At 34.3% G+C, this 26,987-nt stretch overlaps 8 non-coding genes across 8 annotated transcripts; 7 read left to right on the top strand and 1 right to left on the bottom strand.

The window, feature by feature from the left end:
• Positions 1-11,380: 11,380 nt before the first annotated feature.
• On the bottom strand, positions 11,381-11,462 carry TRNAL-AAG (transfer RNA leucine (anticodon AAG)). The gene has a single exon. It is a non-coding gene; the product is annotated as a tRNA-Leu (tRNA).
• A 164-nt stretch (positions 11,463-11,626) lies between these two features.
• Positions 11,627-11,699, top strand: TRNAV-UAC (transfer RNA valine (anticodon UAC)). Its single transcript has one exon. It is a non-coding gene; the product is annotated as a tRNA-Val (tRNA).
• Positions 11,700-12,372: 673 nt separating this feature from the next.
• On the top strand, positions 12,373-12,445 carry TRNAV-UAC (transfer RNA valine (anticodon UAC)). Its single transcript has one exon. It is a non-coding gene; the product is annotated as a tRNA-Val (tRNA).
• Positions 12,446-12,800: 355 nt separating this feature from the next.
• Positions 12,801-12,873, top strand: TRNAV-UAC (transfer RNA valine (anticodon UAC)). The gene has a single exon. It is a non-coding gene; the product is annotated as a tRNA-Val (tRNA).
• Positions 12,874-13,061: 188 nt separating this feature from the next.
• On the top strand, positions 13,062-13,134 carry TRNAV-UAC (transfer RNA valine (anticodon UAC)). Its single transcript has one exon. It is a non-coding gene; the product is annotated as a tRNA-Val (tRNA).
• Positions 13,135-13,314: 180 nt separating this feature from the next.
• Positions 13,315-13,387, top strand: TRNAV-UAC (transfer RNA valine (anticodon UAC)). Its single transcript has one exon. It is a non-coding gene; the product is annotated as a tRNA-Val (tRNA).
• A 6,011-nt stretch (positions 13,388-19,398) lies between these two features.
• TRNAV-UAC (transfer RNA valine (anticodon UAC)) lies at positions 19,399-19,471 on the top strand. The gene has a single exon. It is a non-coding gene; the product is annotated as a tRNA-Val (tRNA).
• Positions 19,472-23,285: 3,814 nt separating this feature from the next.
• TRNAV-UAC (transfer RNA valine (anticodon UAC)) lies at positions 23,286-23,358 on the top strand. The gene has a single exon. It is a non-coding gene; the product is annotated as a tRNA-Val (tRNA).
• The last annotated feature ends 3,629 nt before the right edge of the window (positions 23,359-26,987 follow it).

Raw genomic sequence — 26,987 nt, 5'->3', positions numbered from 1 at the left:
TATTGTAGGAAAAGTGAAACGTGATGAGAAAAAATTAAAAAAAATCCACTATTTCCTTGTTATGCTTGGGTGGTTGAGTAAGGATGTTGTCACACACACACCTTCCTTTAACAAGCAAAAGGATAATCCACTTAAGGTATAGTGCATAAAATTAATTAATTAACAGGGAAATAAGAGAGAACAACACATAATTTTGTTCTTCTTTGTTCATGAAAATATTTTTTGTAGTTGTGAATTAATTTAATTATGAAATGAGTTATTATTATCTCTGTGTGGAAAATATAATTTTGTTGAAACTTAAGACAATAAGGTGAAAAACATGTTTTACGTGAAAAGATAGAAATAAATAAAGTGGAAATGGAATAAAAACAAGTAAAAGGAATTCGTCGCTTTTTCGACAGCTAAATACATACACATACTAGATTTATTCGTCACCCTGGCTTTTATATGTACCTAGAATCAAAATAATTACAGTCACACTATCGACGTTTTATAAATGTAGATACATCGATTACAGACCATATAGGCAAAAACCCTCTTTGGGTTTTGGATTGTTAGATCGGGTTTGGATTTTATGGCCCTATCTAAACATGGTTAAATATTGACTTTTTAAAGCAAACCAATACGAATTTGTCCATGACATACGCCGCAAATTTGTAGATAAGAACAAGAGCAACATACTTGGAGGAATAATGAACTCGAATAACTGCATTTATTGCCTCAAATTTAATAATATATATAAAAATTCCATAATTTGTATATATTTCGCACCATATCTCCTAAATCGCTAAATTTTCTTTGCGTTATCTTTGAGAAATATATTCGCTGGAAAGTAGTACACAACTTTTAAGAACATTCTATTGTTGTAAAATGTGTCTATTGCTTTATTTCTAGCATATTTTTCAACGACAATTTGATAAATATATCAACAATTCATTGAAATCTAAAATATGGGAATTAACAGCCTGTGTGAACATTGTTGAAATATGTTTTGTACAAAGTATGATATGAAATGCCGCCTAAACAACATAAAATATATACATACATTTGCATTTCATGCGCATCCGTGTTCAATGGTCACCATTAAAGAATACTTCATTCTATGCCACTCAGTTTTTAGAAAAAAATCTATTATATCTCCGGATACGCGAACGTTTTTAAATATCTGTTTTCGTGCATTGTAAACAGGCGTTTCGCTCTATATATCTAATTAGGAATGAAACATTCAAAACGCGAATAAATTTTCGAAATTTGAGGGATATGATTTCCGTCGATTCAGTGGATGGATTTAGATGCGCAATGGCTCGTTAGATTCAGAACGTAAAAAAACTAAATTTATGCGGGTTTCCACGGAAATCGAATGGCATTTGTAAATTTCGAATTAAAAAACAGGTTTTTTAGAAAAATTTACGTACAAAAAATTCGACTTTGAGAGCAGATTGCCGTGATCCTTTGAAGGTTACACGCGCAAGTTATACATTAAAAAATGCGAAATTACGAGTACTACAATCACATAATAAGTTTTTAGAGAAATCCGGCTGCGCGTCCCGATTAGAGCAAAAATACAAAAACCCTATTTTTATACCCTCCACCATAGTATGGAGGGTATATTAAGTTTGTTTTTCCGTTTGTAACGCATTGAAATACTCATTAGCGACCCTATAAAGTATATATATTCTTGATCAGGGTAAAATTCTAAGTCGATCTGAGCACGTCCTTCCGTCCGTCCGTCCGTCTGTGGTAATCACTCTAGCATCCACAAAAATAGAGATAGGACGCTGAAATTTTGGGAAAATGCGTCTTTTGTTTGCAGGCAGGTCAAGATCGATGATGGGCTATATCGGTCCACGTTTTGGTATAGCCCCCATATAACGGTACCCCCCGATTTACGGTATTTTGACGTTTTTAGCTACATTTTCAGATCGATTTGGCTATAATTTGACATTTAGGGTTCTTAAGTGTCAATAAACATATCTAACTAAACTTGTGGACATAGGTCCACGTTTTGGTATAGCCCCCATATAACGGTACCCCCCGATTTGCGGTATTTTGACGTTTTTAGCTACATTTTTAGACCGATTTAGCTATAATTTGACATTTAGGGTTCTTATGTATCAAAAAACTTATATAACAAAAGTTGTGGACATAGGTCCACGTTTTGGTATAGCCCCCATATAACGGTACCCCCCGATATACGGTATTTTGACGTTTTTAGCTACATTATCAGACCGATGTAGCTATAATTTAACATTTAGGGTTCTTAAGTGTTGATAAACTTATATATTAGAAGTTGTGGACATAGGTCCACGTTTTGGTATAGCCCCCATATAACGGTACCCCCCGATTTGCGGTATTTTCACGTTTTTAGCTACATTTTCAGACCGATGTAGCTATAATTTGACATTTAGGGTTCTTAAATGTCAATAAACTTATATAACAAAAGGTGTGGACATAGGTCCACGTTTTGGTATAGCCCCCATATATTTAGGGTTCTTAAGTGTTGATAAACTTATATATTACAAGTTGTGGACATAGGTCCACGTTTTGGTATAGCCCCCATATAACGGTACCCCCCGATATACGGTATTTTGACGTTTTTAGCTACATTATCAGACCGATGTAGCTATAATTTAACATTTAGGGTTCTTAAGTGTTGATAAACTTATATATTAGAAGTTGTGGACATAGGTCCACGTTTTGGTATAGCCCCCATATAACGGTACCCCCCGATATACGGTATTTTGACGTTTTTAGCTACATTATCAGACCGATGTAGCTATAATTTGACATTTAGGGTTCTTAAATGTCAATAAACTTATATAACAAAAGGTGTGGACATAGGTCCACGTTTTGGTATAGCCCCCATATATTTAGGGTTCTTAAGTGTTGATAAACTTATATATTACAAGTTGTGGACATAGGTCCACGTTTTGGTATAGCCCCCATATAACGGTACCCCCCGATTTACGGTATTTTGACGGTTTTAGCTACATTTTCAGACCGATATGGCTATAATTTGACATTTAGGGTTCTTAAGTGTCAATAAACATATATAACACAAGTTGTGGACATAGGACCACGTTTTGGTATAGCCCCCATATAACGGTACCCCCCCCCCCCCATTTGCGGTATTTTGACGTTATTAGCTAAATTTTTAGACCGATTTAGCTATAATTTGACATTTAGGGTTCTTAAGTATCAATAAACATATAACACAAGTTGTGGACATAGGTCCACGTTTTGGTATAGCCCCCATATAACGGTACCCCCGATATACCGTATTTTGACGTTTTTAGCTACATTATCAGACCGATGTAGCTATAATTTGACATTTAGGGTTCTTAAGTGTTAATAAACTTATATATTAGAAGTTGTGGACATTGGTCTGCGTTTTGGTATAACCCCCATATAACGGTACCCCCGATTTACGGTATTTTGACGTTTTTAGCTACATTTTCAGACCGATTTGGCTATAATTTGACATTTAGGGTTCTTAAGTGTCAATAAACATATATAACAAAACTTGTTGACATAGGTCCACGTTTTGGTATAGCCCCCATATAACGGTAACCCCCGATTTGCGGTATTTTGACGTTTTTAGCTACATTTTTAGACCGATTTAGCTATAATTTGACATTTAGGGTTCTAATGTATCAAAAAACTTATATAACAAAAGTTGTGGACATAGGTCCACGTTTTGGTATAGCCCCCATATAACGGTACCCCCCGATACACGGTATTTTGACGTTTTTAGCTACATTATCAGACCGATGTAGCTATAATTTAACATTTAGGGTTCTTAAGTGTTGATAAGCTTATATATTAGAAGTTGTGGACATAGGTCCACGTTTTGGTATAGCCCCCATATAACGGTACCCCCCGATTTGCGGTATTTTCACGTTTTTACCTACATTTTCAGACCGATGTAGCTATAATTTGACATTTAGGGTTCTTAAATGTCAATAAACTTATAAAACAAAAGTTGTAGACATAGGTCCACGTTTTGGTATAGCCCCCATATAACGGTACCCCCTGATTTGCGGTATTTTGACGTTTTTAGCTACATGTTTAAACCGATTTAGCTATAATTTGACATTTAGGGTTCTTAAGTATCAAAAAACTTATATAACAAAAGTTGTGGACATAGGTCCACGTTTTGGTATAGCCCCCATATAACGGTACACCCCGATATACGATATTTTGACGTTTTTAGCTACATTATCAGACCGATGTAGCTATAATTTAACATTTAGGGTTCTTAAGTGTTGATAAACTTATATATTAGAAGTTGTGGACATAGGTCCACGTTTTGGTATAGCCCCCATATAACGGTACCCCCCGATTTACGGTATTTTGACGGTTTTAGCTACATTTTCAGACCGATATGGCTATAATTTGACATTTAGGGTTCTTAAGTGTCAATAAACATATATAACACAAGTTGTGGACATAGTTCCACGTTTTGGTATAGCCCCCATATAACGGTACCCCCCCCCCCCCCCCATTTACGGTATTTTGACGTTATTACCTAAATTTTTAGACCGATTTTCTATAATTTGACATTTAGGGTTCTTAAGTATCAATAAACATATAACACAGGTTGTGGACATAGGTCCACGTTTTGGTATAGCCCCCAGATAACGGTACCCCCGATATACCGTATTTTGACGTTTTTAGCTACATTATCAGACCGATGTAGCTATAATTTGACATTTAGGGTTCTTAAGTGTTAATAAACTTATATATTAGAAGTTGTGGACATAGGTCTGCGTTTTGGTATAACCCCCATATAACGGTACCCCCGATTTGCGGTATTTTGACGTTTTTAGCTACATTTTCAGACCGATGTAGCTATAATTTGACATTTAGGGTTTTTAAATGTCAATAAACTTATATAACAAAAGTTGTGGGCATAGGTCCACGTTTTGGTATAGCCCCCATATAACGGTACCCCCCGATTTACGGTATTTTGACGGTTTTAGCTACATTTTCAGACCGACTTAGCTATATTTTGACATTTAGGGTTCTTAAGTGTCATTAAACTTATTTAACAATACTTGTGGACATAGGTCCACGTTTTGGTATAGCCCCCATATAACGGTACCCCCCTATTTGCGGTATTTTGACGTTTGTAGCTACATTTTCAGACCGATTTAGCTATAATTTGACATTTAGGGTTCTTAAGTGTCAATAAACTTATATAACAAAAATTTTGGACATAGGTCCACGTTTTGGTATAGCCCCCATATAACGGTAACCCCCGATTTACGGTATTTTGACGTTTTTAGCTACATTTTCAGACCGATGTAGCTATAATTTGACATTTAGGGTTCATAAATGTCAATAAACTTATATAACAAAAGTTGTGGACATAGGTCCACGTTTTGGTATAGCCCCCATATAACGGTACCCCCCGATTTACGGTATTTTGACGTTTTTATCTACATTTTCAGACCGATTTAGCTATAATTTGACATTTAGGGTTCTTAGGTGTAACTAAACTTATATAACTAAAGTTGTGGACCTAGGTCCACGTTTTGGTATAGGCCCCATATAACGGTACCCCCGATTTACGGCATTTTGACGTTTTTATCTACATTTTCAGACCGATTTAGCTATCAATTGGCATTTAGGGTTCTTAAATGTCAATAAACTTATATAACTAGTGGACATTGTTTTTTTAATAGCCCCCATATAACGTTACCGCCCGATTTCAGGTATTTTGAAAATTTTACCAACAAGTTTTAACCGAATTATCTGTAATTTGAACATTTGACATTTGAAATTCTTAGTGGTCACCACACCTCTCCACCAAAAATTGTCAAGAAAGCCCCCATATAACAGTACCTCCCGATGTTCAGTAATTTTATGATTTTAGCTACAATATTAAACCGAACTAGCAGTAATTTGACATTTGAAGTTCTTAGTGGTCACAACACATCTCCATCAAAAATTGTCAACATAGGTCCATGTTCGGATATAGCTCGCATGTAACGGTACCTCCCTATTTTCAGTAATTTGGCAATTTTAGCTACAATTTTTAACAGAACTAACTGTAATTTGACATTTGAAGGTTGTAGTGGTCACCACGCATCTGCATCAACAATTTTCAACATAGCCTCAATATAACGATACTTCCCGGATACTTTGAGAATTTTACTTAAAATGTTTAACCGGACGTAGGTCCATGTTTTTATATAGCCCCAAAACAAACCTCCCGATTTTCCGTACCTTAGCTTTATTTTTTGGACGAACTTTCTGTAATTTGAAATTTAAAAGTCAACAGAAATTCTGCAACAAAAATTGTTCATTTAAGTTCATATTTTCGTATAGCCCACATATCTCCGAAATAGCTGTTAATGATATTTGAAGTTCCCATGTTATGTACCAATATTCGGTATTTTGAGGATTCTAGCTGCAATTTTTAACCGAATTAGGAGTTATTTGACATTAAAGGCTCCCTTCAAAAACTGTCAACATAGGCCCATGTTTTATTATAACCCCTATATAACAGTACCTCCCAATTTCTAGCCCACCAAAAATTGTCAACAGTTAGATATAGGCACCATAAAAAAGGGCCTCCCGAATGAAGCATTTTATGTACATTATCTGACATTTTACTTAAAGTTGGGGACAGGAATGAATATTTTATGGTGGAGGGTATGAAAAGTTCGGCCCGGCCGAACTTAATGCTTTTTTACTTGTTCAGTCTTCAAAATGTCAGCGTCCGTTTGAGTTATATACAGTGGTTATATTAAAACATCATACATTAGAAACCTCATCTCTGAAGTGTATTCTTTAACATCTTCTTTTAGCATTAAGTTCTACATTGTGTTGTAAAGCAGGGCTGAGCAAAATCGAGAGAGAGGGAAATTTAAGGGAAAATTATTATTTAATTTTTCTTGATGTTTCATTACTTATTTCAACATTTTTTAAACATTAATGCTGTCTAAAATCGTCCACAATGCAAATTTACACAATGGAAATTTACACAAAAAACTCGTTTCCTTCAACGCTTTTTTCCTATTTTTTACATTAATACGACCATAGCTTTCGCTCAAATTATTATTTTAAGAAACCCATCGGTGAATCGGGCTAAAACAGTTTATTTTACCGAAATGCGAGTTACAATACCCCATACCTCAGTTTCAACATAATTTTCTACAAAAGGTCGATATACATACATACATACATATCGCTTATTTACTCAAAGAGTGGCATAACTCAGAAAATGCGTTTTCTGAGTTAGCAATTTCTATTTTTTCTACGACTTCCACTTTTACGACGAGTTTGGAAGAAATCAAAAAAAAATTTTTGAATTTATGAAGCACTAAAACTCATCAAATCATGAGTGATCTTGCACAGAAATTAAGAACTGGGCAGCTCTTTGTAAAATATGGTTCAAGCAGTTATATTAGTTTTTGTGTAATAATCTTTTTATGCTGGGAAATCAAATTTCTCGAAACTGAATTTTTTGAGATGTGTCACTCTTTGAGTAAATAAGCGATATCGTCGGTATCATGCTTAAGTGTTCCATACGCCATTTTTGACATTTTGAGTAAAAGGTACCTTTCAAGGTTTTGAACCCTGCTCTTTCCGAATTTCTAGACGGTTTTCTACTATCTCTTATAGTTTTCGAGATACTCAAATGTCAATATGTTCCATATCCACATTCGACGCAAAAAATCTGTTTTTTTTTTTTTTTGTTCCATATCAATAGACAGCGGAATGTTATGCAACCCCTATTTTTGGTCAGATTTATGTCAAATTTTGGGACTGGGCATATTTTTGGCTTCTGATTACATTGCAATCGAAACATATGACATATGCAAAATTATGCAACAAATATTTCAATAATAGGTACAAAAATGTTTGTGTGTAAAATTTTTCTGTTTAAAATTCTCTTCAGACAAGTCAATAAAATATAGAAATGTATAACCACAACCACAACCTTCAAAAAAGCGAAAATCGGGAGGTATCGCCTATGGGGGCTATATCAAGGCCTGAACTAAAACCGACAAATTTTAGGTGGAAAGTTTTTTACCCCCAAGGAAGACTTAATACCAAATTTCAGCCATTTCGGAGGGATATTGAGGCCACAACCTTTAAAATACCGAAAATCGGGAGGTACCGTTCTATGGGGGCTATATGAAGACGTGGACCTATACCGACAAATTTCATGTGGAAATTTTTATACCCACATCGAAGACAAAATGCCAAATTTCAGTCATTTCTGTGGGATATTGAGGCCACAACCTTCAAAATACCGAAAATCGGGAGGTAAAATTCTATGGGGGCTATATGAAAACGTGGACCTATACCGAATATCGGTAGGTACCGTTCTATGGAGGCTATTTGAAGACGTGGACCTATGCGGACAGATTTCAGTTGTAAAGTTGCATACCCCTAACGAAGACTTACTACCAAATTTCAGCCATTTCGGTGGGATATTTAGACCACAAATCCTTGAATATATTTTTGCATATGGTTTTGCATATGCTCATTTTATGCAGATATGTACAAATATGTCAAAATATGCACGATATGCAGAATATGCAAAATATGCAAAAATTTCTGGGCCTAATTTGTTTTATTTTGTAATGAAACGAGTTTCTGTCTAATCAGATTTTCTCTACGACCATCCTAACCATATATGCATTTGCATAGGATTCCGCTGTCTACATATCAATAAAGCCTGGCGTATGGAACAAAATAACTTTGAACTTTTTTGTTCCATATCCATACCGTTTGGCGTATGTAACAAAAAAGACAAAAACAAATTGTTCCTCATGAAAAATGATGGCGTTTGGATCAAAAAATTGGCCAATTTTTTCAAGTTACGAACAATTTGGCGTATGGAACAAACTGTAGGTTTAAAAACTGGAGAAGAATAGTTTTTAAATATAAATATTTTTAAATGTTGTATTGTTATATGAAACTAAAATTTATTTTTGCTTAAGATTAACGCCTCCCGCTTAATAAATGATATGTAAGATAATAAAAATGTCAGAAAATGAATAAAAATACAATTCCATAGCCACTACCATTAGTTTAGAGAACGATTATTAAATTTGTTTATCAGATATATAGCCTTCTTAACATTATCATTTAATTTATCTTTATTTTAAAGCCTCCAAATTTGTTTATTTTGCATTAAGGAGTTAACCCCAGTCGTACAGACCTAAAACCCAATTTTAATGAATTTTTCCAAGAAAACTCCTAATAATTTTTAGCTACTTTCGGTAATTTTGTAATCGTATGGATCGATCATATACTTACTAATTCTAATCAAACGATGAAATAAGACAATAAAAATAAGGTAATACAAATTATATTATTCGAAGGTAACAAGTGGGGAAGTTCACTCCTTAAATAAATTTAAAGGGAACATATTACAATGGTCCCCAAAGCATTTATTTTCTACTGCAACTGTTTCATTTAAGCCCCTGATTTTTCAGCTCAGAGCAGCACTTCTCATAACGGAGGTGGAACACAATTGATCAAAAGTTTGTCTGTTCAAATGTGATATAATGTGTTCCATGTAACACAAATTGCCAAAAACATGGAAAAAAGATCCTATGGAACAAATCAACAACTTTTGCATTTATGAAAATTGGCCATAACTTCTAGACTATAACAGATATCTGACTAAAATAAACTCCTGATATATTCTTTGAGTTTAGTTAAATAGAACGGAGCTCTTAAAGAATTGGATTTTTGCACCACATCTAGCCTGTATGGACTCAAACATTAACTTGAGTTTTTCTCGAATCAGGCAAATGGCGTATGGAACACTTAAGCATGACACCGACGATATGTCGACAAGTTTTAATAACAAGTTTCCTGTCCAATCAGAATCCTAATTACAAAATTAGAAAAATAAACACCTAAAATCGTAAGGTACCCTGTAGGAAATGTCAATAGTGAATCTATACTGACTTACTACTGGCATTGTCAACAGTACTACTGACAAACTGTAGACAACTAATGTAATTTCCTATAGACATTTTGTATGAACGTGTCATTCGAAAGTCAGTACTGACAATGGAACTAGTATGTCAATAGTAAGTCAGTAGTTCCTGAGGAACCATGTGTTGACATTGGAGGTAGTGAGTCAGTATAGACATTGGAGGTAGTAAGTCAGTATAGACATTGGAGGTAGTAAGTCAGTATAGACATTGGAGGTAGTAAGTCAGTATAGACAATGGAGGTAGTGAGTCAGTATAGACATTGGAGGTAGTGATTTCAATACTAAATTTTTTAGCTTATTTGGAACTTTTCATAGATAAAACAGCTATATAGTACGTTTAATAAGGATATGAAGCTACACATTTGTTTAAATACTATATTTCATTAAAGAATAAAACTAATAATATTGAAAATGCTAAAAATGTACAAATTGCGTATTACAGTATTTTTATGTTTTTAAATGGCTAAGCCAAAGATTCCACATAAGTAAAAATTAGTAAATAAAGACAATGTTTTCAAGGCTGCTTAAACATTTTAACATATAAATAATAAAAAACGTTTTCGTTTTATTTTCTTGGCCAAGTCGCACCAATGACTTGTCTGCTTCAAATAGTTCTTCTTCTGTTGCACTTAACGTTTTATCAGGCGATTCGCTGAATGTTGATATAACATCTAGGAATTGGAAAGAATAAACATGTATAAATAAACATAAATAAAAAATATGTCCTTAAATTTGCTTGCCTATTACAGCTGTATAACATTGGCAAAATCTCACAATAGATTTTTGCCAAATAATTCTTCAACATTGTAATTCATTATTATGTTTAGTTGCATTCAGTATTTCCAGCGAGACGGGACAATATATACATCAGGCTCCACAATCTTCTCTAAAGGTTCCACATAATGTCTAATTGTCGAAATTTCACCACAAATGTTGTTAGTCGCCTCAGAATTCGTGCTATAGAATTGTTTAATTTTCACATGTCTTTTATATTTTCTTTTGCTCATACTTGTTATTGAAATTATATGCTTTAAGTTTTCACGATATTTTATTGATTTTTACAAAAACACTTTTTTCACCAACCGCAAAAATTATTTTACGACAAAAAATTAAGAAAATTAAAAAAAAGATGCTTCGGTGGGCTATCATCGGTCAATATACACAATGCTTCTTCTTATTAAGGTAAAGGTATCAATATTAGTAGACAAAGTGGCGACATGTCAACACATGACCCCACACTTCCTACAGGGTATCTTTGTTTATCTCAAGTTTATTCTTATTACAAAATTATCATCTCTATACAAATATTTATATATATGTATATAACTTTAAACACTCGTATATTGTTTTAGATTTTTTATAATAATCATATACAATTATTTAAATTAAAAAAAAAATAAAAGAACTACTTGGCAGCGGTGGGATTCGAACCCACGCCTCCGAAGAGACTGGTGCCTTAAACCAGCGCCTTAGACCGCTCGGCCACGCTACCGATGTTCACAGCGATGTCAAATGAGTTTTAAAAGCCACACAGCAAGCACGTAGCACAACAAGTAGCAATGAATGATTTTGTTGGTTATAAAGCTTTTTGCTTACTACTATGTGTGTTTGTGTACAATAAGAGAAAATGTTTGATAGCGTTATTATAGCCTGTGGGGTTCCATAGTGTAGCGGTTATCACGTCTGCTTTACACGCAGAAGGTCTCCAGTTCGATCCTGGATGGAACCATTTTTGTAAAACTTATACGATCAAATTTTACTAGGAGTTATAATGAATTTTAAACTTGGAGTTAGAATTGCGTGTGATGAAAGTGAATTGTGTTGGGTATACAAGAGTAAGTTGTTTCCCAAATTAGAAAGCAGCAGAAATAATGGCCAAATGCAGTTAGTTTTTGCGAAATTAAGTTGCTGATATGACAAACGTGTTTTGGTTCTTTAGGTGGTTTATATAAATATTTATAAAAGCTCAAATTAGTGATGAACACAACCAGTAAAATAAAATCTGTTCAGTCCTCTATTTAGATGACAATTATTTAAACACCTACTGGTACATACATACAGATGTACATGTTCATGAGTTTTTATTTATTTATTTAAAATATTTATTATAATAACAAATTATAATAAAATTATAGTAATAAAGCACTAGCAACACAGGCTATCGGCTTCAGAGTTTTTAAAACCCAGTGAGGAAGATAAGCGCCGTCTACTCTTACTTAAATGCTGCAAATGTCACTTCAAATGTCAATTCCATTTTTCAAGACCTATCATTGTATGACCGCGGATTTAAGCTTTTTAAGCGAGGGAAAGTCTGCAAAGAAAAACGTAAGCCTGATTTTCCTCAAGTAGTTTCTTTGTTGAAACCTGGTTTCAGCGTCCATTGCGTACATGTACCGTTATGTGGTTCCATAGTGTAGCGGTTATCACGTCTGCTTTACACGCAGAAGGTCTCCAGTTCGATCCTGGATGGAACCAAGTGAAATTTTTTATTGCAAAACTGAATAAGGAAATTCATATCCTACGGCTTCATATGGTAAATAAAGAAATAAATTGGCTTAAATCTAGATTTGAATGTACAATGTTACGAAATTTTATTGTGTATTTTACAATAGGCATGTCCCGGTCCACACTAGAATGATTTCATTTAAAAAATTGCATGAAATTATGCGTCTCTAGATTGACCTCCATAATAGAGTAAAATCATAAAATTGCTATAGTGGGGAATTCGATTTAAGAACACCTAATTTCATGAAATTTTTTAATGAAATTCACGCTAGTGTGGACCGTGACCATATAAACATATTATAGTTTCAAAACAGAGTTGCCAAGTGGTTCCATAGTGTAGCGGTTATCACGTCTGCTTTACACGCAGAAGGTCTCCAGTTCGATCCTGGATGGAACCAATTGCAATTTTTTATTGCAAAACTGAATAAAGGAACATTTTAAGAGATTCATATCCTACGGCTTCATATAGTAAAGAAAGAAAAAAAGACAAATCTGGATTTGGATGTACAATGTTACGACATTTACATATGTATATTTTACAGTAAGCATATGAACATACTATAGTTTCAAAGCAGAGTTGCCAAGTGGTTCCATAGTGTAGCGGTTATCACGTCTGCTTTACACGCAGAAGGTCTCCAGTTCGATCCTGGATGGAACCAAGGATACACCATTTTTATTTGATGAATATCAGATATCTATGGTATTTGGATACTTTGAGTCTGACTAGTGGGTGGAACTCCATATTTTTCTTTTGCCTTTGAATATATTGATTTAGACTCATTTTTTCCTATCACAAAGTCTTCTCTTTTTTAAAGTCACTGAGAACAGGGTTGCCACGTGGTTCCATAGTGTAGCGGTTATCACGTCTGCTTTACACGCAGAAGGTCTCCAGTTCGATCCTGGATGGAACCAGTTGACTTTTTATACCCTTCACCATAACATGGAGAGTATACTATGTCAAGAAGTTTGTAACATATCGAAATATTCGTTGGAGACCCTATAAAGTAGAAACATATGGGGATTTCTGACTGAAATCGGATACTTTTTCGAAATGAGTTTTTTGATTTCCATTATTTTTTGCTAAGTTGATGCTGCTCGTCAGCAAAACATATCAGTATATTTTCAGATTTTTTTTTTACTAACGCGCCTTGAAAAAGTCGAATTCTGTAAAAACGATATGCAAAGAAATACTCATAACTTCTTTAATATTGGTCCAATTTGAAACAATTTAAATTGTTTTATTGCTATTCAGGAATATTTTGCACGGTGGGCTTTGATGCAATTTTTTCCATTTAATATTTAAAATCAATTTTTAATAATGATTGTACTCTTCGATTTTCCTAATTTTTTATATTAAACTATTTTGTATTAAATAATTGGATTAGCAATCAAAAAATCGCACAATGACGCAATTTTTAAGATGTTTAAGATAAATCCTAAATTGAACAACTAGACAAATGTTCAAAAAGTAATTTTGTATTTCATTTTTATAAAATGTTTGTTTTGTTATTGTTGCCTTCGCTGTTTTCTCACATGATTGCCTGGAGTATTCCCCCATTGGCAAAATTTACTGATCGCTACCAATGTCAGTGCGTTTTGTAAACTTTACTCTCTGTAAAGAAAATAATGATGAAGTTAAGCCAATGTGGGAATACTCCAGACTTAAGAAATCACATGATTGAATCTTCAACAATAACAAATCGAAGTTTAATACAAATCATTTCAACAAAATCCATGAATCATTATTCAAAATTGATTTAAATCAGCCAAGATCACCCATATACGTTAAAGTGACTGCAACAACAACATATGTACGTACGCTTTCTTCTCATCTGTCGTGGTTTTGCAAAGGAAACCCGCTGGCAAGATGAACTAGTTCGGCATCAGTAACTCTTCGATTCTTAGGGTTACAGTAAGTAGCTCCACTTTAGACCCCTCACAGTGCAATAAACTGTAAACTTTAACATGGGGACATATACCAGTATGTTTATCATTTCTCTCTTCTGTTGTTGTTCAAAAAAGTGGTGGATTTAATATAAGAGCAAATAGTCGCAACTGACGCCTCGTCGTTTACTTGGGGATAAAAAGGGGACAATTGGTTCCCTTTGCATTACTTTGTGACGATTTGGTACTAGTTCGGCCTAGAATTATTTCTGAACTAATTCTGACAATTGGAATTTTCATTGGTAGCGGACAGAGAGGGGAAGATGGCAAATTGTATATTTCCTTCGTATTCCTTTTTTATAGCAGAACAATATGAATAATAGTTACAAATATGTTCAGTCCATCAGCACTAGCTTCTGTTATTGCATGCTGCATTTATATGTAAATTATTAAATTCACTTTTGGCCGTTTTGTTGTAATTTATTAAGAAAATGCAAATGTGAATTATTTGTACAAATCGTCGTTTACGAAGAAAAAGGTGGATTTAATTTAAGAGTGATTAATCGCAACTGACGTCTCGTCGTTTAGTTGGGTCAATTGGGTCCCTTTGCATTACTAAGTGGTCATTTGTGTACTAGTACCGCTTAGAACTAGTTCTGGACTACTTAAATTACAGCAATTGGAATTTTCATTGCAAGCGGGTAAAGACACTCTCAGAGAGGCTAATGAGCAAAATATTTTGAGCATCAATGTTTTAAGTATTAACACGCGAAAATTGCATCCAAGCCCACTATTTTTTATTAAATAGCTGATAAAACAACAAAACATACAAAAAAAGATTTGTTCAAATTGGTCCAATATTAAAGAAGTTGTGAGGGTTTCTCTGCGTATAGTTTTTACATAATTCGATTTTTTCAAGGCGCTACACAGAAAAAAACAAAAGTATGAATTTTTTACTAATTCCGTTCATAATTTGAACGCACCTCTTTTAAAGTGAATGGACAATTTTTTTTGTATTCAGTAACACAATACTATTTTTGCCAAAGTATGAATGCTTTTCTTAAATACAAAAATAAATTTTTTAGTTTCCCCTACATTAACCGTTATTTTTTTTTTTTTTTTGCAAAACCCGGTTTTTGTGCTTTGCCTATAAAGATGTTGTGGTTTTGCTTCTACTGTTTTTGTCCTTCCTCTCCTCCATCGTATCTACACGCACATTGACTCCGTGCCAACAAAGCACAACAGCCTAAACCAGGGGTGCTCACAACTGTATTTAAGATAAATTTATATTTTCGTTTTTCTTGAGTTTTCATTAGATGATTTACAATTTTTAAATATAATTGTAATTCTAACAATTTTCTAAGATGAATTAATTCAAAAAAAAAAAAAAAAAAAAAAAAAATACAACAAACATCGATGTGTTGTTGGATTAACAACATTTAAGGGAATCTTGCATTTACGGTAGCGTATAGACGCGAGCACCAATAGCCTAAACAACCGCCACGCACACTAACAAACCACACGTATAGATTTCGTTCCGAAAACGCTCACTATATCAATGCCATTATTTCGCATATAAAGGGTGGTTAAATTGTAAGGGCCGATGTTGAATGTGAACCACACCTAAACGCCAAGTTTTTTTCCGAGTTTTATTTGACATTTCTCTATTTCAGACTTACTCAATTTGAACCATGGAGAGATACACAATCCAACAACGTGTTAAAGTTATCCAGACTTATTATGAAAATGAGCGTTCAAATCAAAATGCATATCGTGCACTTCGTGATTTTTTTGGTCAATTTGATCGTCCAAATGTGCGTACAATCGCAAAAATCGTGAAAAAAATCGAGCAAACCGGGTCTGTAGAAGAAGTGAGAACACCAGTGCATGCTCATACAGCTCGTACTGCAGAAAATATTGCTGCTGTTCGCGATAGTGTGGCTGAAGAGCCGTCCACCTCAACTCGTCGTCGTGCCCAACAATTGCACCTCTCACGCTCGTCGTTGATGAACATTATGCATAAAGACTTACAAGGTGCAATTGGCTCAAGAACTAAAGCCTTTTGACCATTCCAAACGTCGTGAATCGGCACATTAACGGCATAGAATCTCCATTATGCCTCAGGGTCATCGAAAATTTGGACCATCGGATGGAGGTGTGCCGCCGTGGTCGCGGCGCCAATTTGGCCGATATTTTGTTCCATACATAATTGAGTAATACCAATATATCATAATAAAATAAAATTACAATAATTTCCTAAATAGTTTGTGTTTTATTCAAAATCAACATCGGCCCTTACAATTTAACCACCCGTTACAATTTTTGAATTTCTTTAATATAAATGCGACATCTAATAACTCAATGTAATGCTGATGGACTGAATATGTATGCATGTACATATGGTTTACATTGTTCTGACTTACAAGATACATAATTCATTAGGAAAAATGAAGTAGAAGAGAAACGTTTAAAGAACAATAATTTCAAAATTAATTAATTATATTTATAAAAGAAACTAATTTCGATTGCTTGAGTGGAGTATTCCCCCATTGGCTCAACTTCATTTATTACCCTCTACTACAGAGAGTAATGTTTTTCAAAACGAACCGAACAGTGTTGTAAACTTTTACTGATCGCTACCAATATCATGATTTCATCCCGGCGAAGGGAATTATCAATTGGCTTCTCAGTTTTTGAAATGATGCCTTTTTAGTGAAAAACCGAACTCTTTAAGTGTCTAGTATTCCCAAATGAATGAGAATCACACTCACTTTTCAGCTTTTCCAAAGAAACACCAAAATCAAAATATTCTGCAACATGTCAGCACGTATCAACTAAGAATTCGTCGAATTCTGTGAGTTGAAAATAACATCACCACAGTTACCTGTGAGGTTGTAATTGGAATTTTGTTTTTAACAAAGCTCCATTTGCCCGTGCCTCGGCTGTTTTTTGTTTGTTTTGTTTATTGTTGAAGATTCAATCTCATTTCGATTGGAGTGGAGTATTCCCCCATTAGCTCAACTTCTGTAACAGAGGGTAATAAATGAAGTTGAGCCAATGGGGGAATACTCCACTCAAGCAATCGAAATGAGATTGAATCTTCAACAATAAACAAAACAAACAAAAAACAGCCGAGGCACGGGCAAAAACCGAACTCTTTAAGTGTCTAGTATTCCCAAATGAATGAGAATCACACTCACTTTTCAGCTTTTCCAAAGAAACACCAAAATCAAAATATTCTGCAACATGTCAGCACGTATCAACTAAGAATTCGTCGAATTCTGTGAGTTGAAAATAACATCACCACAGTTACCTGTGAGGTTGTAATTGGAATTTTGTTTTTAACAAAGCTCCATTTGCCCGTGCCTCGGCTGTTTTTTGTTTGTTTTGTTTATTGTTGAAGATTCAATCTCATTTCGATTGCTTGAGTGGAGTATTGCCCCATTGGCTCAACTTCTGTAACAGAGGATAATAAATGAAGTTGAGCCAATGGGGGAATACTACACTCAAGCAATCGAAATGAGATTGAATCTTCAACAATAAACAAAACAAACAAAAAACAGCCGAGGCACGGGCAAATGGAGCTTTGTTAAAAACAAAATTCCAATAACAACCTCACAGGCAACTGTGGTGATGTCATTTTCAACTCACAGAATTCGACGAATTCTTAATTGATACGTGCTGACATGTTGCAGAATATTTTGATTTTGGTGGTTCTTTGGAAAAGCCGAAAAGTGAGTGTGATTCTCATTCATTTGGGAATACTAGACACTTAAAGAGTTCGGTTTTTCACTAAAAAGGCATCATTTCAAAAACTGAGAAGCCAATTGATAGTTCCCTTAGCCGGGATGAAATCATGATATTGGTAGCGATCAGTAAAATTTTGCAACACTGTCAGTTCGTGTTGAAAAGCATTACTCTCTGTAATAGAGGGTAATAAATGAAGTTGAGCCAATGGGGGAATACTCCACTCAAGCAATCGAAATGAGATTGAATCTTCAACAATAAACAAAACAAACAAAAGAAACTAATTTCAAAATAAAATATAAAGACAATACTTGTATAGAAAAAATAAATTTATAAAAAATATAAACAGAGTTTTGAATATAAGTAACCTTTTCTTGCTTTAAAGAAGATTATTTTGAAATGAATTAATTGGTTCATATTTTTCAAAAGAGAATAGACATACATACATATATCCCATGTTTATGCTTCATTCAAAAAAGAAACCAGTATTTATTGTTTTATGAATTAGGTTCATACAATATAAAAATCTGAACATTGGAAACAAATTTTGAACACTACTCATAAATTGAATGAATTTGTTTTTTCTGTGTATATCTCTGGAACCGTTAGTCAAAAAACAAACAAAAAATCTGAAAATACATATACTGAAATGGTTTGCTGATGAGCAGCACAGCAAAAATAATGGAAAGCAAAAACCTAATTTCGAACAAGTAACCGATTTCACTCAGAAATCCCCATATATTCTTGATCCAAATAAAATACTATGTTTATATAACGATGCTTGTCCGTCCGTCTGCCTGTGGAAATCAATATAAAGCTCGCACTATGTAATATAGAACCATATAAATTGATTCAGTAGTTTCTATTACTCTTTGGATATTTGGTATTGACATTGGATTATAACGGTCTACGTCTTGACTTAGCCCCCATGATGCAGTTCCATGGGTCCCTTTTTGTTATTTTTCAGGTTTTAGGTTTACAATATTCCTATACAGAATTGTCAGCATAGGTTCACGGTTTGATACAGCCCTCTTCGCAAACACATTCCTACATGTACAAAACAAATTATAAATGGTGTATTTACCTGAAGCTCAGGGCTTTGAAGTTTTTGTGCTAATGGATGTAATAGGGTGGTGTCGTATATAAAGGTAGAAGTTATTACGAAGTTATTTTCAGGCCTTGGAATGTTCGAATTTTTGTCAAGACAAAGTTTCGCACATCTCGCATAGCAATAACAAGAATGGTATAAAAAATGGAGTTCAAATTTTTATATGGAAACAGAGTTGCCATGTGGTTCCATAGTGTAGCGGTTATCACGTCTGCTTTACACGCAGAAGGTCTCCAGTTCGATCCTGGATGGAACCAGTTAATGTTTTTTTATTTGCTAAATAATTGAGGTTAATGATGGTGTTGGAGGTTGCGTGAGATTATTCTCCTAAAAATTCCCATTGCGTATTTTGAGAAATATGCCACATTCAGGCGAAACCGTTAAAAAACCACAACATGTGTTAGGTATTCCCATTAGATTTGAAATGATACCCACTTCGTAGTAATCAGGTCAGAAGAACCGGGTCCAAATCGGTTTTTGTATCCTGACTTTCGGATCAAATAACCAGGTCCGTCCCCAATAGATTAATACATTCTCGGAATCAGCATAAAAATCAGTTGATATCTTCAGAATGGTAGATTTTAAGAAGAAAATTCATAAAAATCATTCTCGTACATTTTTTTTGGATTTTTTTGGGACTTCTACGACTTTGCTTTTAAAGGCATAGCCTAGTTCAATGTTTGCTATTTTCATGCACATTTGGACAGAACTAATAATAATTTCAGTGTTGAAAGAAGCATATAAATATATAAGCCCGAAAATTTGGGAGCATGTGAAGATGTAAGAAAGTATTAGTCAGCTGTACCGACAGAGATATACCCTCAGCATCGGACATAAAAAAGACGTAAATAAAATACTTCTGTCGTCTATAGGTCTTTTTTTAGTTTTTGGCCGAATTTCTCAGGGACAAAAATTGTAACGTCGTAACTAGGGTGTTGCCAAAAATTTAAAAATTATCCCAGACAAGTCATTAAACTGCACTGTTTCCACACTTTGTGTGGGAGGTACCCGAAAGAGTGGTCCAATGTTGTAAATTTTCGGACATAAACCGAGTCCGTAAGAAATAATACGATGTACAACGCTTGGACCAAAAATAACCCTTCGAGGGTTATGTGAATCGGCACATTAACGGCATAGAATCTCCATTATGCCTCAGGGTCATCGAAAATTTGGACCATCGGATGGAGGTGTGCCGCCGTGGTCGCGGCGCCAATTTGGCCGATATTTTGTTCCATACATAATTGAGTAATACCAATATATCATAATAAAATAAAATTACAATAATTTCCTAAATAGTTTGTGTTTTATTCAAAATCAACATCGGCCCTTACAATTTAACCACCCGTTACAATTTTTGAATTTCTTTAATATAAATGCGACATCTAATAACTCAATGTAATGCTGATGGACTGAATATGTATGCATGTACATATGGTTTACATTGTTCTGACTTACAAGATACATAATTCATTAGGAAAAATGAAGTAGAAGAGAAACGTTTAAAGAACAATAATTTCAAAATTAATTAATTATATTTATAAAAGAAACTAATTTCGATTGCTTGAGTGGAGTATTCCCCCATTGGCTCAACTTCATTTATTACCCTCTACTACAGAGAGTAATGTTTTTCAAAACGAACCGAACAGTGTTGTAAACTTTTACTGATCGCTACCAATATCATGATTTCATCCCGGCGAAGGGAATTATCAATTGGCTTCTCAGTTTTTGAAATGATGCCTTTTTAGTGAAAAACCGAACTCTTTAAGTGTCTAGTATTCCCAAATGAATGAGAATCACACTCACTTTTCAGCTTTTCCAAAGAAACACCAAAATCAAAATATTCTGCAACATGTCAGCACGTATCAACTAAGAATTCGTCGAATTCTGTGAGTTGAAAATAACATCACCACAGTTACCTGTGAGGTTGTAATTGGAATTTTGTTTTTAACAAAGCTCCATTTGCCCGTGCCTCGGCTGTTTTTTGTTTGTTTTGTTTATTGTTGAAGATTCAATCTCATTTCGATTGGAGTGGAGTATTCCCCCATTGGCTCAACTTCTGTAACAGAGGGTAATAAATGAAGTTGAGCCAATGGGGGAATACTCCACTCAAGCAATCGAAATGAGATTGAATCTTCAACAATAAACAAAACAAACAAAAAACAGCCGAGGCACGGGCAAAAACCGAACTCTTTAAGTGTCTAGTATTCCCAAATGAATGAGAATCACACTCACTTTTCAGCTTTTCCAAAGAAACACCAAAATCAAAATATTCTGCAACATGTCAGCACGTATCAACTAAGAATTCGTCGAATTCTGTGAGTTGAAAATAACATCACCACAGTTACCTGTGAGGTTGTAATTGGAATTTTGTTTTTAACAAAGCTCCATTTGCCCGTGCCTCGGCTGTTTTTTGTTTGTTTTGTTTATTGTTGAAGATTCAATCTCATTTCGATTGCTTGAGTGGAGTATTGCCCCATTGGCTCAACTTCTGTAACAGAGGATAATAAATGAAGTTGAGCCAATGGGGGAATACTACACTCAAGCAATCGAAATGAGATTGAATCTTCAACAATAAACAAAACAAACAAAAAACAGCCGAGGCACGGGCAAATGGAGCTTTGTTAAAAACAAAATTCCAATAACAACCTCACAGGCAACTGTGGTGATGTCATTTTCAACTCACAGAATTCGACGAATTCTTAATTGATACGTGCTGACATGTTGCAGAATATTTTGATTTTGGTGGTTCTTTGGAAAAGCCGAAAAGTGAGTGTGATTCTCATTCATTTGGGAATACTAGACACTTAAAGAGTTCGGTTTTTCACTAAAAAGGCATCATTTCAAAAACTGAGAAGCCAATTGATAGTTCCCTTAGCCGGGATGAAATCATGATATTGGTAGCGATCAGTAAAATTTTGCAACACTGTCAGTTCGTGTTGAAAAACATTACTCTCTGTAATAGAGGGTAATAAATGAAGTTGAGCCAATGGGGGAATACTCCACTCAAGCAATCGAAATGAGATTGAATCTTCAACAATAAACAAAACAAACAAAAGAAACTAATTTCAAAATAAAATATAAAGACAATACTTGTATAGAAAAAATAAATTTATAAAAAATATAAACAGAGTTTTGAATATAAGTAACCTTTTCTTGCTTTAAAGAAGATTATTTTGAAATGAATTAATTGGTTCATATTTTTCAAAAGAGAATAGACATACATACATATATCCCATGTTTATGCTTCATTCAAAAAAGAAACCAGTATTTATTGTTTTATGAATTAGGTTCATACAATATAAAAATCTGAACATTGGAAACAAATTTTGAACACTACTCATAAATTGAATGAATTTGTTTTTTCTGTGTATATCTCTGGAACCGTTAGTCAAAAAACAAACAAAAAATCTGAAAATACATATACTGAAATGGTTTGCTGATGAGCAGCACAGCAAAAATAATGGAAAGCAAAAACCTAATTTCGAACAAGTAACCGATTTCACTCAGAAATCCCCATATATTCTTGATCCAAATAAAATACTATGTTTATATAACGATGCTTGTCCGTCCGTCTGCCTGTGGAAATCAATATAAAGCTCGCACTATGTAATATAGAACCATATAAATTGATTCAGTAGTTTCTATTACTCTTTGGATATTTGGTATTGACATTGGATTATAACGGTCTACGTCTTGACTTAGCCCCCATGATGCAGTTCCATGGGTCCCTTTTTGTTATTTTTCAGGTTTTAAGTTTACAATATTCCTATACAGAATTGTCAGCATAGGTTCACGGTTTGATACAGCCCTCTTCGCAAACACATTCCTACATGTACAAAACAAATTATAAATGGTGTATTTACCTGAAGCTCAGGGCTTTGAAGTTTTTGTGCTAATGGATGTAATAGGGTGGTGTCGTATATAAAGGTAGAAGTTATTACGAAGTTATTTTCAGGCCTTGGAATGTTCGAATTTTTGTCAAGACAAAGTTTCGCACATCTCGCATAGCAATAACAAGAATGGTATAAAAAATGGAGTTCAAATTTTTATATGGAAACAGAGTTGCCATGTGGTTCCATAGTGTAGCGGTTATCACGTCTGCTTTACACGCAGAAGGTCTCCAGTTCGATCCTGGATGGAACCAGTTAATGTTTTTTTATTTGCTAAATAATTGAGGTTAATGATGGTGTTGGAGGTTGCGTGAGATTATTCTCCTAAAAATTCCCATTGCGTATTTTGAGAAATATGCCACATTCAGGCGAAACCGTTAAAAAACCACAACATGTGTTAGGTATTCCCATTAGATTTGAAATGATACCCACTTCGTAGTAATCAGGTCAGAAGAACCGGGTCCAAATCGGTTTTTGTATCCTGACTTTCGGATCAAATAACCAGGTCCGTCCCCAATAGATTAATACATTCTCGGAATCAGCATAAAAATCAGTTGATATCTCCAGAATGGTAGATTTTAAGAAGAAAATTCATAAAAATCATTCTCGTACATTTTTTTTTGGATTTTTTTGGGACTTCTACGACTTTGCTTTTAAAGGCATAGCCTAGTTCAATGTTTGCTATTTTCATGCACATTTGGACAGAACTAATAATAATTTCAGTGTTGAAAGAAGCATATAAATATATAAGCCCGAAAATTTGGGAGCATGTGAAGATGTAAGAAAGTATTAGTCAGCTGTACCGACAGAGATATACCCTCAGCATCGGACATAAAAAAGACGTAAATAAAATACTTCTGTCGTCTATAGGTCTTTTTTTAGTTTTTGGCCGAATTTCTCAGGGACAAAAATTGTAACGTCGTAACTAGGGTGTTGCCAAAAATTTAAAAATTATCCCAGACAAGTCATTAAACTGCACTGTTTCCACACTTTGTGTGGGAGGTACCCGAAAGAGTGGTCCAATGTTGTAAATTTTCGGACATAAACCGAGTCCGTAAGAAATAATACGATGTACAACGCTTGGACCAAAAATAACCCTTCGAGGGTTATCTTATGTACCATATGCAAAGATATGACCATTTTAGCGAACATTTTTGAACTCTTTTAGGTGAGGTACCGGAAGGAGTGAACCGATATGGTCTATCTTCGAACTTAGTATAAGTTTTAACAAAATATTACGATACCCGAAATTTGAACGTAATCTGTAGTTCGGTTCGAGAGTTACAGTGCGCCCCAGCCAGCCAGATAGACGGACGGACATGGCTAAATCAACTACAAATTGTCTGAAACGGAATTCGTGCAAACATACTGGGGTCTTGAGCCTATAACGAAAGAGAGGATTTTATAAAACATTTTATAATAATTTTGGTTGAATTATTGTTGACCTTTGGACTTTATTAACTTTTGATTTTGTTTGGCTTTAGGTCAGAAAGAAAAACAATAAGATTTTGTTTTTTTTTATTTTGGTTTTATTATTCCAATATTTCGACCCTCTCCGAAGGTCATCATCAGGGAAATTGACTTTAAAAGAAACAATTAACAATTATTTTATAAATATTAAACAAAAATGTTTTTAACAATAATTACATTTTGTTTTCTTAGTGACTGTCAAATATGCACATCTTGTATTATGCACGAGTATTTTACAACTAAACTAAAGCTTTTTTATGTTTCCTATTGCATTCCTATAAATTTGTGCACAGTGTTCCGTATCCATTTTGTAGTTTATACGATTTTCCACTGGCACATTTATGATGTGAAGCATCTCTAGCATATATCTTCGTTTATAGTTTCTTTCCTGTGCTAATATTTCAACGTCTTTAAAATTAGGCGTGTATCCTGTGGTTGCACAGTGTGCTGCAAGGGCAGTTTTTTGTTCTGGTGGTTTGCCTTTATTCTTCTGGTCCGACTTGTGACCACTTATTGTAGTCTTCAGCTTATTTTTTGTTGTGCCAACATATACCTGAGGGCATATGTTGGACGAGTCCCCGTTGCATTTTATTTTATATACGACGTTTGATTTTTCGTCGTTTGGAACCTTCGTTTTGGTCTTGCTAAAGAAATTATTGTTTGTGTTGTGGCTTTTTAAGGCTAATTGGTATTGTTTGTTATTGTATAGGTTTGAGTGAGAAAATCTCTCTGAAAAACCAGGCACATACGTGAATCTCTTATATATTTTGGCTTCTTTTTGATCTTTGCTCTCATTTCTTGTGTTTGTTACATACATAGATGGGCAAAATGTCTCTTAAATAGAATTTAAGGGAAAATTAGAACGGGGTTTTTGTTAAAATTTGTTTGCTTTTTTAATATTTTTTAAACACAGACGGTATCTTAACAAGTCCAAAAAACTGTTATATTAAAAAAAATGTGCAAAATTACCCGTAAATGTTTATTTATGTTGTAACAACGAAAAAGAGAAACAAAACATAGCAACGCTGGCGTGCAAGAAAGCCCATCTATGGTTACATGTTTGATTAGTTCGTGGATCGTGTTGGGAGGGAAATCATTCATTTTTAAGATATTTTTAATTTTGGTTTTGTTTTTGGCATGAAATTGTTGGTCGCTTATGTTCAAAACTCTTCTTATAAAGTTTGTTGCAGTATTGATTTTTATCCCTCGGGGGTGTTTAGAATAGTAATTTATAAGTCTGCCCGAGGCTGTTGGCTTCTGATACCAATCTAGGAAAAGCGTGTTACCTTTTCTATGTACAATGGAATCCAGGTATGGTAAGCAATTGTCGGTTTCACTCTCTATTGTGAACTGTATTTGTTTATTATATACTAGCAAAATGCCCGCTACTTCGTAAGCGGAAAAGAAATAATATATAAATAAACAATATTTAAAATCAAGGACCTTAGCTCAAATTTTACAGTTTTAGCTCTACTTGTTCACCCAATGTCAATGGTATTACATGTAGAAACCTTTCTTAGCTCTTTCTTTTAGCTCTACTTGTTCACCCAATGTCAATGGTATTACATGTAGAAACCTTTCTTACATTGAAAGGCGGATTTAAATAAACATTCTGATCCTATCTCAACAATTATCCTCATACCAAATTCATTTATCGATTCACCCAATACCAGTGCTTCAATATTTAGTATTATTTAATACTTCTAGTACACTTATTGTACGACCACCTCTAACAATGAACCTGAAAAATGAATAATATATCAGAATTTCACTTCTATTCCTTAGCCCAATACCAAATTTATTGCAATTTTGTACTTTTCACTAATTCATTGCTACATCCAACGTCAAATTTAATAGCATTTAGCACATTTCGTATTTCTCAATAAATCATCCAGCCCTCAGCCTAATTTTGGAATTTGTATGCATTTTAAAAAATCCGTATCTAAACACCAACACAATCCCTCATACAACAATTCGAAATTCCACCTATATCCCATCATGCAACACCAAACTGGTACCAAAGTTAGTACATATAGTATGTATAAGTTTCAAAAATTACTTCCTTTTATCCAAAACTATATCCCAACCGCGATTTAGTGTTTTTCGTATACATTAGTACGAATTTCCAAAACTTCCTCTCTATCTCCACTCTAAACGTCAACTGCTATACTAATACCGAATTTCACAATTTCAACTCTACCCCTTTACACAATAACAATTTGGACCGCATTCTGTGCCATTTAGTAATTTTCGTACACTTATTGCACGCATATCCACAACCACATCCATATCTCAACCCTACACACTAACAGCGGCTATAATACCAAATTTCCGAATTTCACCTCTATTCATATGAAAGTACGAATTTCAACAACTATCTCCAACAGGAATAACGAATTTCAGGATTCCACCT

This window comes from Musca autumnalis, unplaced genomic scaffold (assembly GCF_047663935.1).
Source record: "Musca autumnalis isolate F117 unplaced genomic scaffold, ASM4766393v1 scaffold_5, whole genome shotgun sequence".
Classification (NCBI taxonomy): Eukaryota; Metazoa; Arthropoda; class Insecta; order Diptera; family Muscidae; genus Musca; species Musca autumnalis.
Note: the sequence above shows the minus strand (reverse complement) of the source record. Positions and strands in the feature narration are given on the sequence as shown.